At 40.2% G+C, this 12,719-nt stretch overlaps 1 long non-coding RNA gene across 2 annotated transcripts; it reads left to right on the top strand.

The window, feature by feature from the left end:
- Positions 1–325: 325 nt before the first annotated feature.
- Gm40054 lies at positions 326–10,842 on the top strand. Of its 2 annotated transcripts, none has more exons than XR_867301.1 (3): positions 326–645; positions 7,137–7,284; positions 10,025–10,842. It is a non-coding gene; the product is annotated as a predicted gene, 40054 (long non-coding RNA). The 2 variants fall into 2 exon arrangements; XR_001784059.1 differs by lacking the exon at positions 326–645 and adding an exon at positions 5,259–5,342.
- Positions 10,843–12,719: the final 1,877 nt, after the last annotated feature.

Here is a 12,719-nt window from a genome sequence, read left to right as displayed (position 1 = left end):
GGTTAGGGACATTTCTGTTTTATAGATCTCTTAACGCCCAGGTTTTACACTTAGAACATTAGCCATCACAGGTTAATTTTTTTTTCTTTACACATTAAAACTACTATCACATAAGCAGGACGAGTTTTTGATTCAAACCTAAAAGTGTAATAATAAAGTTTCACAGTAATGTCAGTATGAAAATATTTCCGCTAAATGAAAAAGGCAGAGATGTCTCGAGCTTGAAAGTCTGTGCTTTTTCTGCAGATCTGCAGGCCTCTTCAGTAAAACAAGCATTTGCATGCATCACCTGGCTCCTCCACTCATTAACAAACAACATCTGTGCGTGTTTTGATGCCTTTCTGTTTAGAATAACTGTGCATTATAAGGAGAAAGAGGCACCTGATCGACACACACTTCTTGGATTTCTAGTTAACCTATCACCTTAACAGTTGGACAGCTGGTGGACGTTTCCAAGAATGGCAATTTTCTTCTTGCTGTTGTGAGTCTCTCTTTGGCCTTTTTATCCTCCCAGCAAACAGGCTGCTCTCCTAACCTCACAGGAAACAAATGGTGTTCTTTTCCGTTTTCTGCCTGACTGAATTCAGGACCACAGGGAATGAGGATTTCAGGTGGCCAACAAATTTTTGCTTTCCTAGTGAGAAGGTAAGTTTTCTACCTCTCTGCTCTATGATCAAAAAACAGACTGATCCCAGGAAGTTGGGGGTTGGGGTGAGGTTTGAGTCCAGATGGCTTTACCCTCAGAGCTGTCTGTCTCCATGGAGACAGAAGTATGCACTACAGAAGACACCCAGCAGGTAGAGACAATGTAGCAGGGAGGTAGTGGAAAATATTGGAGGAAAATCTGGGTTGTAGTTGAAGAATTTCTTTTGTAGCTGTGTGTGTGTGTGCACGTGCCCGTGTGTGTGTGTGTGTGTGTGTGTGTGTGTGAGAGAGAGAGAGAGAGAGAGAGAGAGAGAGAGAGAGAGAGAGAGAGAGAAAGAAAGAGAGAGAGAGAGAGAGAGAGAGAGTAGAGAGAGAGAGAGAGAGAGAGAGAGTAAAAAACCTCAAGTTTTAGCTGTTAATTTAATTACAGTTTCCTCTGGGTCAGAGTGTTCTGTATTCATGTGAGTGCTTATAATTGTGGATCTGCTTGGGTTCATCCTGAAGAAGTAGCAGCAAGAAAGTAGATGATCATGAAAACTACTGCCTACACTCAATCGCTTGTCCTGGTTTATAGCCCCCTTGGAGCCCTGCATCTGATACAATCTGTTTGGCTCCTTTTTCTAGCATCTCATTAATTTCAGAAGTGATTTCTAATGATCGAATCTCAGAAATTGTCAGGAATGTTTTTTTCTCCTTGCGTGGCTTGTTGGCAAGCAAGAACAATCTTGTAATGACACCACTCACTTCAATGTGTCTTTTCATAATGAGTCTTTAGGGGGATATGCAACTTATGAAAATTAAGAAAACAGCCTGCTACTTCCCATAACATCAAAACCATACAAGCACAGTTCTGCATGCATAATACCATATGGTAATAGTGTCTGCAAAAGATCGGGCTGTACCCTGCATGGACTATGAGCTGTCACCGATTCAAGCAAGTACAATATTGCATTTGCAAATATGCACATTTTAAAATAATTAATATCATTTGTTAGCACTTCTAAGAACTGAAGAATAGAAGATAAATGAAAATCATCAAAGCACACAGGCTCAGCCTAGCCTCTGAACAATTCTACTGATGCTTCACACATCACAAAAGCAAATGTCCTGAAAAGCAGGAATAGATGTGTTTTGTTACATTTTACCACCATGAGGATTAAATCTAGTCATTAGCATTGTTTTCTAAATGAAATAGAGAATAATGATCAGGAGAGAGAAACTTAGCTTGGCAATGGCAAGTGCTTATCCAAAACTCTGTCTTTACAGACTAAGAATGGCTTTCAACCTGGGACTGGCAGAGCAGGGCTGACAGTCACTGTCACAGTAACCAGAGGAGAAAAGCACAGATGGTCCTGAAATCCTGGGGGGTACCTTTTGAAGAGATGGCCTTTAAATTTATTCTGGGGAAACACCTTTTTATGATATTGCACTGTGATCTGTCACACTGGGAAAAGCTGTTGAATGCAGCTCAAACCTAGAATGCTTCAAAATATTTTAAAAGCCCTAATAATTCATCTTATGAAGTACTCCAACAACCAAAACTTGAGGATACTCTAATTTTCCCTGATGGGTATCATGGTTTAGTTTAATTCATGTGATCAAAGCTGGCCCTGCATACTTGAGCCAAAGGAAAATATCCATATGCCCAAAATAAAGCCTTTGCTCTATCCAAAGTCATGTTCTTTGAGTTGACAAAAATCTAACTGTGGGAGGATATCTTAGTTGCCAGCAATTTGGCAAATTCAACAAAGCCACTGGAAACTTGTGTGGGGGCTTTAAGATGGACATGGATCTTCCTTCGATTCCTTTGAGTAAATACCAAGAAGAATGATGGATGGATCCCATGTAAGAGTATTTCCAGTTTTATAATAAACCTCCAGAATTGTTTTATTATGAGATAAGATCTAATATTTGCTGGGTCTCAGCGAAAGCCAGGACATCTTGCTTAATAGGGGCTCCTCTCATCACTTCTCCTGCCGCCCCTCTTCTAAACATCTCCAGCCCAGGGGCTGGCCTACACTTCATTTCCTTTATGCTTCTCCTTTTCCTATATAAGCCAGCTATTTTGCCCACACATTCTTGTGGCTCTGGCTGACTTGCTCTTGGCCTCTTTGTGCTCCCTGACCGCCTCTCTCTGTCTGTCTCTCTGTCTCTGTGTGTGTATGTGTGTGTGTTGTATGTGTGTCTTTCTCTCCTCTTCTCTCTTTTCCCTCCCTCCCTTACTCTCCTCTGCCTCTCTCCTCTTCCAGATCCTTCTGACTAAGCTCTCTCTCAGATCTATGATTCCACAACCATATTCAGAGTAGTTATGTCCTTACTTTCATTCAAAATCAGGCAAAAACAGAATTTGTATAGTTTAAATACGAGTCATCTCCTCAGCTGATTGTGAGGGGTTGTAAAAGCTTTGGAGGGTGGAACCTGTATGGGGGAGCAGGTCACAGGGTAGGGGCTTGGGGAGCAGGGTGAGACCAGACGTGCATTACCCAGGCTCCTTCTTCTCACACCTTTTATTTTCTGTCCATCTACAAGTACGGAAGAATCAACAGCTGCAGTGATAATCTACTTTAGCTCATTGGGCCAAGAAATCATACAACTTTTTAAAAAATCAGGAGCCAAAATACATCCTTTCTCTTTTAACTTCTTTCTGTCAGGCACCTTGATCACAGCAATGAAAAGCTATTTGATATAACAAGGTCCCCCAGAAAAGGAAATATTAGGAACCGTTAATATTTCAACTTTAGATCATATAGCCAAAAATAAAGAGAGCAAACCCTAGAAACTTTTAAGCATGCAGAATTGTAACGTGGGATTTCCTTTCAGGAGAGGTGTTGGTCACCGAGGAACAAATCTTCTCTCTCTTTTTTTTTAATTAGTTTTTACACTCCATATTCCATTCCCCACTCCCCCATCCATCCACCCCCCAGCTGCTTCACATCCCAAATCTCCTCCTCACCACACACTGTCTCCACGTGAGTGCTCCCATCCTACCTGACTTGTAACCTCCCTGGGGCCTCCAGTCTCCTGAGAGTTAGGTACATCATCTTTGAATGAACACAGACCTGGAAGTCCTCTACCGTATGTGTGTTGGGGGCCTCATGTCAGCTGGTATATGCTGTCTGATTGGTGGTCCAGTGTTTGAGAGATCTTGAGGGTCTAGGTTAACTGAGACTGCTGGTCCTCCTACAGGATCACCCTTCTCCTCAGGTTCTTTCAGCCTTTCCCTAATTCAACAACAGGGGTCAGATGCTTCTGTCCATTGGTTGGGTGCAAATATCTGCATCTGACTCTTTCAGCTGCTTGTTGGGTCTTTTGGAGGGCAGTCATGCTAAGTCCCTTTTTGTGAGCACTCCATAGCCTCAGTAATAGTGTCAAGCCTTGGGGCCTCTCCTTGAGCTGGATCCCACTTTGGCCTGTCTCTGGACCTTCTTTTCCTCAGGATCCTCTCCATTTCCATCCCTGTAATTCTTTCAAACAGAAACAATTATGTATCAGAGATGTGACTGTGGGATGGCAACCCCATCCCTCACACTTGATGTTTTGTCAGAAAATTAGAAAATAGATCTACCTGAAGACCCAACTATACCACTCTTGGGAATATATCCAAAAGATGCCCCACCATGCCACAGGGGCATGTGTTCCACTATGTTGATAGCGGCCTTATTTGTGATAGCCAGAAGCTGGAAGCAACCTAGATGTCCCAGGACAGAAGAATGGATACAGAAAATGTGGTTCATTTACACAATGGAATACTACTCACCTATTAAGAATAAGGACATCCCAAGTTTTTCAGGCAAATGAATTGAACTAGAAAATATCATCCTGAGTGAGGTAACTCAGACCCAAAAGGACATGCATGGTATGTACTCACTAATAAGTGAATATTAGCCCCCCCCTCCAAAAAAGTGTACAGAATACCCAAGATACAGTCCACAGAACTCCAAAAGCTGATGTGCCCAAGTGAGGACACCACAGTCCCACTTGGGGGAAAGAAGAAAGCAATCACAAGTGGAGAGGGAGGGGGAACCAGGAAGGGAAAGTGGAGGGCAGGGGAGGTGGGGGGTTGGGGGGAAGAGGGGAACATGATCTGGTATTGGGTGAGGGAAAAGGACTGAAGCCCTGAGGGCCAGCAGAAAGAATGGAAACAGGCAACCTCGGGAGATAGGAGGTTGGGGAGACAACAGCCCCCCAGAATGCACCAGAGACCTGGGAGGTGAGAGACTCTCAGGACTCAAAGGGAGGGACCTTGGAGTGCAAACTTTATATGCCTTGGTACAGGGGAATGCCAGGGCCAAGAAGTAGGAGTGGGTGGGTGGGGGACTGGGTGGGGGGGGCGTGGGGGACTTTTGGGATAGCATTGGAAATGTAAATGAAATAAATACCCAATTTAAAAAAAAAAGAAAATATCCAATAATTTGTAAAACAAAGACAAAAAGAAAGAAAGAAAGAAAGAGAGAGAGAGAGAGAGAGAGAGAGAGAGAGAGAGAGAGAGGGAGAGAAATGCCTGCCCAACAATAGAGAGAAGGAACTTGTAGAGCCCACCTCCAGCAGGAAGTCAGGACATCAAGCAAATGGGTTTTTTTGGTTTTTGTTTCTTTTTTTGGCACAAACCTCAGCCATTTATGTGTACAAAACTGGAATGCTGGGAGTGAGGGGTTGCAGGAATCATGACACTACAGACCGAAAATGTTCTTAAAGAGGTAAGAGCTTAGACAGTTTGTTCCCCAAGTCATTTTCTTGTATAGATTACTTTACATGAACTCTATGTGCCTACAGCATAGAGCAGTGGTTCTCAACCTTCCTAATGCTGCACCCCTTTAGTATCTCACACTGTGGTGATCCCCAACCAGAAAATGATTTTCATTGCTACTTCATAACTGTAATTCTGCTACTGTTATGAATCACAGTGTAAATATCTGGTATGTACTGTATCTGATATTTGACCCCTGTGAAAGGGTCATTTGACCCCCAAAGGGGTCATGACCTACAGGTTGAGAAGCACTGATGTGTACTGAACTAAGGATACAAACATGTACAAGGAGATGAGTGTCCTCTCTAATGATAAAAAATTCTATATTCTAGGTATAATTAAGAGAATCTTCTAAACAACATTTCTCTGAGCTACGACCACTGATTGCTCGGTGTCTATCCCTCCCATGGTCCTTGCGCATGGGCAGAGTATGCCCTGCTCACCTTATAGATTCTCTTGCCACCAGTGTGGTGCCTGGTATCAGCATAGGGCTAAGTTCCTTATGAATTGATGTCAGTAAACAAAGGAGGCAGCTGCTTGGTCTCACACTACACTTTGAGACCTGAGTCACTTGGCAAAATCTGCAAAGGCAAAGACTATTTCACATCCCTTTCCACATCCTTCAAGCTCCAGACAGAGCACAGTTACCAAATGCTGGGTCGTTGGAATGAATCCTGTGCCTCTCCTTGAGCCCCTGCCAGACTATGGCACCCGCTCTTTTGCAGTGCCATGCCTCTATATATGCCATGCCACCTGAGCCCACGAATCTTTTCCTACTTTCTCTTCTCAAGAACCAGGCTTTTAGGACCCACTGCTGTCTCTTTTATGGGTATTAAGGCAGGATTTGCAACTGGTCTTCTTGCAAACAAATTACTGGATTCTTCATCTGTTCCATACATTAAACAGGTTCTTTGAAGGCTGTGCTTTTGACTTTCACAGTTTTTAGTGACATTATATGTCACTCATAAGAGATGTTCATTAAATAGTTGTTAAATGGGTAAAGTCTCTAAAAGATGTATCAGTGAACTGCCTGAAAAAGCTACAAAGACAGGTAAGTACCAGCTCTTTTTCTTAAACAGACATCTTTAAAGATAAAGATAAGTAGTTGTTTACCTATTAAGAAAGCATAGGCCAACTATTAGCTGATTTGGATGCAGCAAACAGAAATTAAATGCCATGTATCAACTGGGACTTCTGATGATGACCAGTCATTCTCAGGTTTACATTGGGCTTAAGTTGATCCCAATGTGGGGAATCATTTTTTTCCCCTCTGTGTCTCTAAATTACACGGCTTTTAGTTTAGTCTAAGAAGTATAGCTCAAGATTTAACTACATCATGCTGAAATTATTTTCTGTCTTTTTGCTGTAGCCATGACAATTTACTGCTGTTAAACTCTTTCTTCAAAATTAGAAGATGAAAGGAGGGAATTTTTCCAGCATCTTTTAAACTTCACCTAATTACTAGTCACATCAAGAAAGTGTTTCTCATCAAAATCTCCTTTGGTCTATTGTACTAGATTCATTTTCTCTGTCACATGAAAGTGCCATAAATTTTGATAGAGGACCCAATTACAGTTTTCACAAGAAAAATTAGTCAATCTTTAAAGATATCTGTTTAAGAAAAAGGGCTGGTACTTTCTTAGACACAGACTTAGACATAGACAACTGTGAGGTGTGTTTGTCTTGTAAATGGTTTCTTTTTCTTGAATTTATTCCTGATGATTTTTTTTTCCCTGTTCTCCAGATCTTGAAAGTCTGAGACAATCTAACTTTACCTGACTAGTGCCGCAGATGCTCATGTACATGCCTGGTGAGAAACTGTTCACAGACAAAGGGGATTGGAACAGGCAACTTTTGTCTAAAAGAGCACAAAGCATTTGAGTTAAACAAAGGTATGAGAATTAACATGAACCAGCAGACTAAAAATAATTCAGGGTTAATGTCACAAATTAATCTTGGAGGTATTATGAAGTGGTGAATAGTCTGGAGAGGTTGTAAAGAATCTGGTAGAGACAAGAAAAGCCACGGTGAGCATCATCACTGCCCTAACCAAAATGAGGGTGCCCTAGAAAGCAGGCTTCAAATTCTATTTTTGACAATGTCAAATCCATTTTCTGAAATTGCAAAGTTCTACAAGCAGCTGAACATTAGAACATAAAAGAAATTGCTCAGGACATCCTTTCTTAAGGTGACATGTGCTGGTTCCCACATACAAACAAAAGAAATAGAAGTCCTGCGGTTATCTTAATTGTAATGATTTTTGCATAATCATCTCAATGCATGTTTTGTGACTAAAGGAAAACTTCAGTTACCTTTAAAACTCGGACATCCTGTATGGCCTGGGAACTTGAATAAGCTACAGATCTGACAAAAGTGAGGAAACAAGAATTGACTTAGAAGACAAAAAACAATGCTGGAGCTACAGCTCTGCAGTTAAGAGTGTACATTGCCCTTGCAGAGGACCTGAGTGTGGTTCTCAACACCCATATCAGATGGCTCAAAACTACCTTTAACTCCAGCATCAAAGGATCTGATGCCCTTTTCTGGCCTCCACAACACCTACACTCATATGAACATAAACCCACATATATATGGGGGTGGTGTGTGTGTGTGTGTGTGTGTGTGTGTGTGTAGAGAGATAGAGAGAAAAAGATGTGTGTGTATATATATATATATATATATATTCAAAATCATTTTATTTAAAAAAAAAAAGGAGCAACATGTACTCATGTTTTGTCATATGGACATCTGTAAATAAGGTCAAAGTGCAAAAGAGACAAAAGAAGATTAAATCTAAAAGGGCACACTCATTGCTAACTGCAAGTTTACTCTGCTTAGGTTGGTAGAAGCTACATCTAGAACACAGCTTTTTAAACTGTGGGTCTTGACTTCAAATGGCATCTTATAACTGAATGTGGGAGACACAAAACTTGGCATCAGTAACAGGTTTCTTCATGCTCAAAAATAAATAAATAAATAAAAATAATAATAATAATAATAATAATTTAAAATCCAACACACAAAGAACCCAGGATATTTCTGTCAGGGCTGGCCAGTATGGCATCATACCAGACTGCAGCCTTGGTTCTGAACACACAACACAGATACTTTGCACTGAGCATGCTCTCTGGCCACAGATTACAAATATGCACTCCCTGAAGCATCATGAACATCATGAACCAAATTCATGACTATACTGTGAAGTACAGAGACCGTGCTATCCGTTTAAAAACTCTGCTCTTCTGAAAACACAGTGATTCAGTTGGAGGAACGATGGCTGCTGCGGTGACCTCCCATCATCCCTCACATACAGCCAACGGGTGTTTCTTTAGCTGTAGCATGTTAGAATATTTGATTTTTAACACTGCTGCTGAGCTCCTGATGAGTCCCATTAAATGAATTTTGACTTCAGGTTAGAATACAACTTCTAGCAATTTCTGAACACACTTCTGCTATTTTGTCCTACATATTTATACAAAGTGGTATTCTCAGCACTGACAATTATCAAACAAAATATTGATTAACTCTGAAAAGCATTGTGATTATCTACATCCTACAGTGTTAAATAGTCAGTCAAGATTTAATCTGATTTTTTCTGTACATGAGTGTGTATACATGAATATATGATATGCTTATATGAGCCCATAATGGAGGTCAGAGAGTGACTTTGTGAGGTCCTTTCCTACCTATTCCTTCATGTAAACTCCAGAGATAGAATTCTCCTCCTTGGTCTCATACAGCAAATCCCTTATCCACTGAGATATCTTTCCAAACACAGATCTAACTTTTTAATTAAAAAATCAACAAGAGTATAAATTTTATATATACATATCAGTTTTCAACTTTAATAAATGATAGATGTGTACATAAAAGAATTTTCTAAAAATTTTATTATTTATTATCAATAAATATTTTTGGATACTTATTTTATGTACTCATATACCCAGGTCATGTACAATTTTTTAGGCACAGAATGGTTACCAAGTGATTAAAATTTAAGAAGCCCTACTCAGGATATAGAGGAATCTAAAGCCCAGACTCAACTTGATGGGAAGGAATTTTGCACTGTGTTAATAATCTTTTCAATAGATTCAGGGGAGGGGAAGAAACATATGAGAAATAATTGCCACTTAAATTCCCCCAAAGTGTCCTATGTGTAGTACACATTTGTCATTCTTTTCTGAACACTTCTAAAGTCTTAGCTCTATCCCCAAATAGCACAGCATATAATCTCTTACATAAAGTATGATGGAACAGAACTCTATAGCCTATGTAACTCCTCTCAAACCTTATTGCTCCGTAAATATAACACAAAGGCTGAAAACTAAAGAAGAGGTTGTCTACACATCTCCCAATTTTTGTTTATCTTTTCTACAACAATAGGAGTCTCAAGTTCATTTAGGCATGCCTCTCTAGAATAAATATTCACACCATACAGTATTTTGGTCAACAAAGGACACATTTGAGAGTGGTCCCATAAGACTGCAATACAACTTAGGGGAACAGGCTCTCCCATGTAGACTTGCAGGAGTGTGCTCTGTGATATTTGTGCAACTCTGAAATCACCCATCAAGCATTTCTCAGAATGTTGGCTATATATGACTGCTATTTCTGAGTTTCTCTTGCCAATAGATGGGGCTAGGTGACTAACTGCTGACCAATGAGGTGTGTGCCAAAGTGATATGAGATGCTTCTACACTGCAGCCAGAAAAGGAAGAGGTACACCCGCTTTCTGCTGCTGCTTCTAAAGCAAACTGGCTAGTGGTGAGCCATGAAGAATGTGAAGATGAGGCAACACCTTGGAGTCACCTAAACTGCATACACAAGAAGTCACCGCTAACAGACATTACTTTCTGGTATCCTGAGCCATGGCTATTTTGGGTTTCTGTGAGACCCTGACATTTCTAATAAGATTTACCTCAGAGTAATGGCAATATGCATAAACTCTCCATATCTTCTTGTGGAAAATGTGACATGGCTGATGGATTACTCTCTAATGAGTACACATTTTCCAGGAGTAACAGCAGGTGAAGGAAGTAGAACGCCATTGAACCAGCCTTTATTGGAAAACTGTTTTCTAGGGCCAACAGCCTATATTTACAAACAGAAAACATGACCACATTCGCTCATGTGTTTATTGTTTATATCTCCTTGTCAAGTCCCAGTGGCAAAGATAAGTTGCTCTGACATAGACTATGTCTCACTTGATGGTTACTCTTGACTGTCAGCTTGCCTAAGAGAATGGTAAAGCACACTTCTGTGTGTATCACTGAGGGTGCCCCTAGAAATGATTAGATCATGAGGACTCTGACCTAATGAATGTGTTAATATATTAGTGGCTTCAAACTTTGAATAGGCTATTGGAAGGTGTTAGAACCATACAAGTAGGAGCCTGGTGGAGGAAGGAGGTCATGGGGGCATGAGGGGGGTATTAGGGTGGGGCTAGTTATATGTTATGCTAGTTGCTTACCACTGTTCTCAACTTCCTGTGCACTATGGACTGGGTAACCTCTATTACATGCTCCATATTACTATAAACCTACAGCCAAGGACTAAGAGTGAAAATCTATGAGATCATGAATCAAAACCTTTCTTCATTTAAGATACTTTTATCAGATATTTTGTCTCAAGGACAGAAAAGTAACAAATACAAATTCTAAAAGGTTTAAATAGCTAGATATTTTAGTTAGGGTTTCTATTGCTGTGAAAAGACACCCTGATTATGGCAACTCCTCTAAAGGAAAATAGGCATTTTCCTTTAGATTAATTAGGGCTAGCTTACAGTTCAGAGGTTTAGTTCATTATCATCATGGTGGGAAACATGGCAGCGTGCAGGCAGACATACTGCTGGAGAAGGAGCTGAGAGTTCTACATTGTGGTATGAAGGCAGCAAGAAGTGAACTGGGTTGAACTCTGAGACCTAGAAGTCCAAGCACCTAGTCACACACTCCTACAACAAAGCCACACCTATCACCAGGCCCCACCTCCTCCAACAAAGTCACACCTATCACCAGGCCACACCTCCAACAGTCACACCCACTCCAAGGCCATACCTCCTAATAGTAGCACTCCAATGGGCTTATGGAGGCCATTTTCTTTCAAAACACCACACTAGCACTTTGCAGGGAAAACATTCTTGGCCTTAGTCTTAAAAGATAGAAGCCATTCAACTGTGAGGACTCTGGTCATTAAAGTGACTCCAGAGATCAACTTTCCCCTGACTCTGCTTTGCACCTTGTTTATATCTATTATTAACACACCCAGCATCCTTGCAGTATGTTATACTTTCTTTGACCTTTCCTCCTCACATTTCACTGTACAGGGATTTCACTGTTCCCCAGACACATCACGTTTTATGAAAAGTTGCCACATTCCCACAAGAAAAAGTGAATTTTATAGGAAATCAAGTTTTAGAAATCAGTGGTCTGGGGTTCCATGTTTGATTACTGACACTGATGCTTCTCATTCACCATTTAATGGCGAAGTCCCAAGTTGTTCTCTCTCAAATGGGGAAATCGAATTTTACTTCACAGCTAGTGACATCTTGCCATTGTTAGGGAAAGTGAGATCTAGGCCAGTATGATCTACATATCAAGTTCCAGGTCAGCCAGACTATGTAGTCAGACCTGGTTTTTAAAAAGAAAAGAAAAAAAGGAAAAAAATTTAAACAGAATTTTATCTGATAACAATAAACATGAATCTATAAAGAATATGCTACATGTATCAAAATAGTCAATAATCAAAGGTGGAAAAATAACAGATGATTATGCTCTGAAGTATAAACTTTAAATCATAGATCAGAATCTTCTAACAGAGAAAAGACCAATACTGGGTTTAATTGAGCCAAGTTCTGAGATTCCTTCTTTCAATATATGAAGAAAATTTAAGAAAATACTTGGGTCGTTAGGAAGTAATGGACACTTAATACAAACAAAATCTTTTGTTAAGAAGGAGGAGGAGGAGGAGGAAGAGAAGGAGAGGGTAACTCAGTTGATACATGAAAAGCAGTCAACACATGAGAAATACACTGTTCCTATATTTTACTGGATTTTTAAACTTAGATTTATTTTAAATGCCATAACTTATAACATGATTTCATTACTACTTGTTACAATCCAAAATCTATCTAAATAATTGTGTGTGTGTATGTGTGTGTGTGTGTGTGTACAGAAAACTTAACTTTGTCAGAAGTATGATATATGCATTAAAGATATCATAATCATTTTGTTTATGTTATCTCATAAAGCCAGGCTTCCTAGTAAGGTAGCTGCTATTCCACATGGTTTGAAGTACTATTAACACTGGAAATGTGGCCCATGCTTATCTG

This window comes from Mus musculus, chromosome 3, assembly GCF_000001635.26.
Source record: "Mus musculus strain C57BL/6J chromosome 3, GRCm38.p6 C57BL/6J".
NCBI classification, from domain to species: domain Eukaryota; kingdom Metazoa; phylum Chordata; class Mammalia; order Rodentia; family Muridae; genus Mus; species Mus musculus.
Note: the sequence above shows the minus strand (reverse complement) of the source record. Positions and strands in the feature narration are given on the sequence as shown.